Source organism: Macrotis lagotis, chromosome 2, assembly GCF_037893015.1.
Source record: "Macrotis lagotis isolate mMagLag1 chromosome 2, bilby.v1.9.chrom.fasta, whole genome shotgun sequence".
Taxonomy (NCBI): domain Eukaryota; kingdom Metazoa; phylum Chordata; class Mammalia; order Peramelemorphia; family Peramelidae; genus Macrotis; species Macrotis lagotis.
In genome coordinates, this window is record NC_133659.1 from 111,091,436 (window position 1) to 111,097,435 (window position 6,000).

Sequence of the window (6,000 nt, forward strand, 5' to 3'; positions counted from 1 at the left end):
GCACAGCCCTCTCTTACTTAAATCCAATTCACTTGTATGTTATGGGTTCTGCCTGATGTCATGGTCTTCCTCTGAGAAAGAAATTCAAAATAACAACAAGAAGCACTTATAAGTGTTCATTGACCATCACTTATGGAGTTACTAATATTCTCTTGATTTTTTCAAGTTTTTATTGATTTTTCTGTATCTTATCTTACTACAATATCTCATAGAGACCACCTTACACCTATCAGATTGGCTAAGGTGACAAAAAGGGAAAATGATCAATATTGGAGAGGTTGTGGGAGAAATGGGACATTATTGTAATGTTGGTAGAGTTGTGAACTAATCCAGCTGTACTGGAAAACAGTATGGAACTATGGCCAATAAGCAATAAAATTGATCATACCCTTTGATCCAACAATAACAATACTAGGCCTATATCCAGAAGAAATAACAAGAATGAGAAAAGTCCCACAAGTTCAAAAATATTTTAAAAGCTCTTTTTGTAGTGGCAAAGAATTGGAAATTGAGGAAATGACCATCAACTGGGGAATAGTTGAACTAGTTATGGTATATGAATGTTATAGAGTACTATTGTTCTATAAAAAATCATATATGGTCAGACTCTAAAAAAGCATGGAAAGAATAGGAACAGATGCTGAGCAAAGGGAGCAGAACCAAGAGAAATATGGTACACATTAACAACATTGGGTGTTGATCAACTGTGATGGATGCAGCTCCTCTCAGTACTTCAGAGTTCCAGGATAACTCTGGAAGATCTGTTATGGACAATGCCATCCACATCCAGACCCCCCCAAAAAAAAAACAGAATCTAAGCGAAAACTATGTTCACTTTTTAAAAAATTATCTTCTGTTTTCTTCCTATCCCTATTCTCTTCTGTTTTTCTTTTATCTGAGTCCTAATTCTTCATACATGAAATGACTAATATGTAAACATGTTAAACACAAATGTATATGCACAATGTTCACTAGACAACTATTGAGGGGAGGAGGGTGGGAAGGGAGGGTGGAAGAAATTATGCAACATAAATATGCAAGTGCATGAAAGTTGAAAAACTTTCATAACATGTAATTGGAAAAATAAAATGAAATATCACCCAAAAAACAATATATCCCATATATCATTTCCCTTTTCCCTTCTAGAGAGGGATCCCATATGACAAAGAGCATTTTTAGGGGGAAAAAATTAGCATGACTGATTAAACGTTGAAAAAGTTCAAAAACATGTGCAATGTACAACACTTATGGAACTCTCACCTCCACTGAGGGATAGGTTGGAAGCATCTTCTCCTATTTCTTCATTTGAGTTTCATTTGATCTTCATAGTTTTTATTCATTTACTTTTGATTTTTTGATATATAGCTGTCCTTTCTATTTATATTGTTGTAGTCATTCTGTTTATTGCTTTCTTGGATTTGCTCAGTTCATGTTGCTCTTTCCATGCTTCTCTGTATTCGTCAAATATATAATTTCTTATAACCTAGTAATATTACATAGCATTCAGGTACCACAATTCCCCAGTTGATGAACATTTATTTCATTTCCAATTCTTAGCTATCACAAAAACTAATGCTAAAAAATTTTAAAGCATATGGGGACTTTTTTCTTATTGAAGTCTCCTTTAGAAGATAAGCCCAGTAATAGAGTCTCTGGTTCAAAGGGAATGGACATTTTAGTTGCTTTATTTGCAAAATTCCAAATTGCTTTCCAATATGGTTGTACCACTTCACAGTTCCACTAATAATGCATTGGTGTGCCTATTTTCCTACATCATTCCTATAACATTAACTATTGCCAAATTTAATTTTTATCATTTTTGCCAATTTGTAGATATAAAATAAAACCTCAATGTTGTTCTGATGTGTATTTCTTTTATTCTTAGTGACTAGAAGCATTTTTCACATGGTTGTGAATACTTTGCAATTTTTCTTTTGTGAACTCTTTATTTAAATCCTTTGACCATTAATTTAACCAATAATCTCTGAATTGCCAAATGTGATAGAGAGGTTGCCAATCTACATTGACAGAAGTTCCCCATATAGAGTTCCATACACTGATGAGATCATGGTTGTGGGATTCCCTTCCTTCCTCCCTCCCTCTATACATGATCTCCTCCATTCTCACTTCCCCCCACCAAGAAAAAACTACAAGACATATGTATCAGTTGTGTCCCTCATCAAATGTAAATTATTCAAAAGCAGAAATGTCTTCATTTCTGTTTTCCCAGCTACTAGAAATTAGGGGATATTAATAAATATGCCTGGATTATTGTCCATCTCTGACATTTAGTAATGTTAGATATTCATAATGAATTGATCTAGTCAAAGAAAATCTATTTCCTCTAATCTTTTAGTTTAAGGGAAAGAGTGATTCAGGACTTGGGCAAAACATTTGGGGGGGGTAGGGAAGGGGACAGGTATTTATTGTGTTCTATATACCATTATTTAAGCCAATGAAGCAACTGATAACCAAGTTCATTTATAATTTTTAAGTTGTACTTATCCTAAAATTGGAATCTTCTGCTTTTAACATCTTCTATCTTCCCAAACCCACACATGAGCAAAACCTTAAGCATACTAGCAATTTCAGAAGTGAGAGAAGTGAGTTGTTGGCTGTGTTTTGGGAAACTAGGATTGAGGGTGGTGATAGCAGTGGTGGGGAACCCTCTCTCCTCTGCAGATTAGATTCTGAAGTTCAAGTTAGTTCTAAATCCTTTTGAATAATTCTGATAATCAAATATAGATGTTTTAAAAGTCATGTCTCACTATTTATGACTCCAATCTATTTCTTAGGAAAGATAGGGTAATGAGCTACCATTTCACTCTCCAGTTCATTTTACAGATGGGGAAATTGAGACAAATAGGTTAAAGTGACTTGCACAGAATCATACAGTTAGTAAGTGTGCAAATGCATATGTATATCATTTATTCAGATTAAGTATAAAATAGTTTGGGAGTATACTAGCGTCTGAGGCAGTCAGTAAAAAGTTCATGTAGAAAGTGGCACTTAAGCTAATTCTTGAATTAAACCAGAGATTGTAAAAGCTAGGGGTGGGAATAAGGTGTCTTTCATATTTGGGGGAGAGCAAATACAGAGGGATACATGGTCAATGGAGTGAAACCATCTGCAGAACTCTAATTCCCAAGAGGCAACAACTTGCCAAATCTTGTCAATTCCATCCCCCCAATATCTCTGGCATCTGTAGCCTTCTCTAGCTAATCTAGTGTGGAGTAAAGGGCAGGAAGGGAGGGTTTGAATGAGGCCCTTTGACAGTTAGACCCTGATAAATAGTTCTCTCCCGTTCTCCCTCAACCACGCCCCTCTCACCACCGTGGGAACTTTCTCTTTCTTAAGATCAGCTGTTATTTCCAACCACAGTTTCACCACCAAATCACCCATAATTTTTTGGTGGGGGGGAGGGAACCCAACAAAAATTAATTCAACTTGCATTAATTAAGGGAACACCATTTGCCGGGTGCTGTGGGAGATGCAAAGGTTTCTGACTTCAAAGCAGAAAGCCATAGGGAAAGGAGCCGCAGCCAGAACACCTGAATTCAAAAATCTACTTCCTCCTCTTCCAGTTGTGTGACCTTGGGTAGATCCCTTTCACTTTTGTGAGTGCTGGTTTCTCGGGGGTTAAAAAAAAAAGAGGAAAATGATATCTGCACTACTTATTTTATAGTTTTTGTGGTAAGCATCCAATGGGATAATGGATATGAAAGCTCTCTAATTATAAAGGTTTTATCCGTTATTAGGGGAGATAAAAATGGGTAGACAAAAAGCCATAATTCAAGATAGAGGTGCAAAATGCTGAGTAAAAGAGAGTTCATTTTTGGCTGAGGGATTCTGGGAAGATTTGTGAGGGATGATGGTGCCTGCAGTTTCAAACAAATTTCAAAATTCAACAGGTAGAGAGATGGGTAGGTAGTAGGATAGAGCATTCCAGATGTTAGGGATTGAACCAAGAAAGATGACAGCAAGAGGAAACAAAGTCTTCTGGATTAAGGAAGAAAAGGTTTTTCTGTTTGTATAAATTCTAATAAGTTTAGAAAGGTAATAGAAACCCATTTGGGGGGGATGGGGAAGGTGTCAGTGAGATTTAACAATAAGACCAGAGGGAAGGGAAAGGAACAAATATTTATTTAATACCACTATGAGTCAACCACAAATATGATCTTATTTGCTCCTCACAACAATCCTTCAGGGTGGGCACTATGAATATCCTCAATTTTACAGATGAAGAAATTGAGGCAAACGGAGGCTGCCCAGAGGCACCTAATAAGTATCTGAGACTAGATTTAATCTTCAGATTTCTTGACTGCAGGCACTGTACCATTTTGGCTAAAGAGCCTTATCCTGATTTCATAGGTTAAGTAGGCAGCCACAGGAGATTTTTAAACAGAAAGAGAAAGCATAAGGAACATGAATCTGAGAGAATATGATAGATTGAAGAATGGAGTCACAGTTAGAAACCTGAGAAAATGAGAGTCTAAATACGGATTAGTGGGAAAGAAAAGAAGGAAAAAAGAGAAAAGAGGAAGCATCACATGTTGCTTTGCAAAAAAAAAGTAACCAATGGGCAAAGAAGAATGATATAAAACCACATTAATCAGAATCTTAAAACTAGATCACCTTTGTTATGTCACAATTAAGAATAAGTCCAGAGAGTCTGTGAATTATTCACAATGGTAGGTATTTAATTTCCTCTTCATTTAACCTGGGCAATTTATATTTTTGTAAATATTCATCCATTTCACTTAGATTATCAAATTTATTGGCATACAGTTGGGCAAAATAATTCCAAATTATTACTTTAATTTCCTCCTCATTGGTGGTGAGTTCATTTTTTCATTTATGATACTAGCAGTTTGGTTTTCTTCTTTCTTTTTTAAATCAAATTAACTAAAAGTTTATCAATTTTATTGTTTTTTTTCATAAAAACAACTCTTGATTTTATTTACTAGTTAAGTAGTTTTCTTGTTGTTTATTTTATTAATTTGTTCTTTAATTTTTAGAATTTCTAATTTAGTATTTAATTGGGGTTTTTAATTTGTTCTTTCTCAGATTTTTGTAGTTTCATGCTTAGTTCATTGATTTTCTTTTTCTCTATTTTATTCATGTAAGCATTTGAAGATATACTATATCCCCTAATAACTGCCTTGGCTGTATCCCATAAATTTTAGTATGTTGTCTCATTATTGTCATTATCTAGGATGAAATCGTTAATTCTATCAATGATTTGTTGTTTGATCCACTCATTCTTTAAAATGAGGTTATTTGGTTTCCAAATTAGTTTTAGGTCTATCACTCCATGATCCATTATTGCACATGATTTTTTATTGCATTATATTAGAAGGAAGTATTCACTATTTCTGCCTTTTTGCATTTGATTATAAGGTTTTTATGCCCTAGTACATGGTCAGTTTTTGTGTAAGTGCCATGTACTGCAGAAAAAAAGTATATTCCTTTCTATCTCCATTAAATTTTCTCCAAAGGTCTATCATGTCTATGTTTTCATCTATTTACCTCCTTAACTTCCTTCTTGTTTATTTTATGGTTAGATTTATGTAGATATGAAAGAGGGAGTTTGAGGTCTCCCACCAGTAGACTTCTGCTATCTATATCTTCCTGTAACTCATACAGCTTCTCCTCTAAGAATTTGGATGCTATACCACTTGGTGCATAAATATTTAGTATTTTTTTATTTTTTATTTTTTAACATTTTTTGTCTTTCATTTTTTTAAGCAAGATTTTATTTATTTTGAGTTTTACAATTTTCCCCCATTCTTGATTCCCTCCCTCCACCTCCCACAGAAGGCATTCTGTTAGTCTTTACATTGGTTCCACATACATATTTAGTATTGAAATTGCTTCATTGTCTATGGCACCTTTTAGGAGGATATAGTTTCCTTTCTTATCTCTTTTAATGAGATCTATTTTTGCAGCTGCTTTGTCTGAGATAAGAATTGCTACCTCTGCCCTTTTCACTTCAGCTGA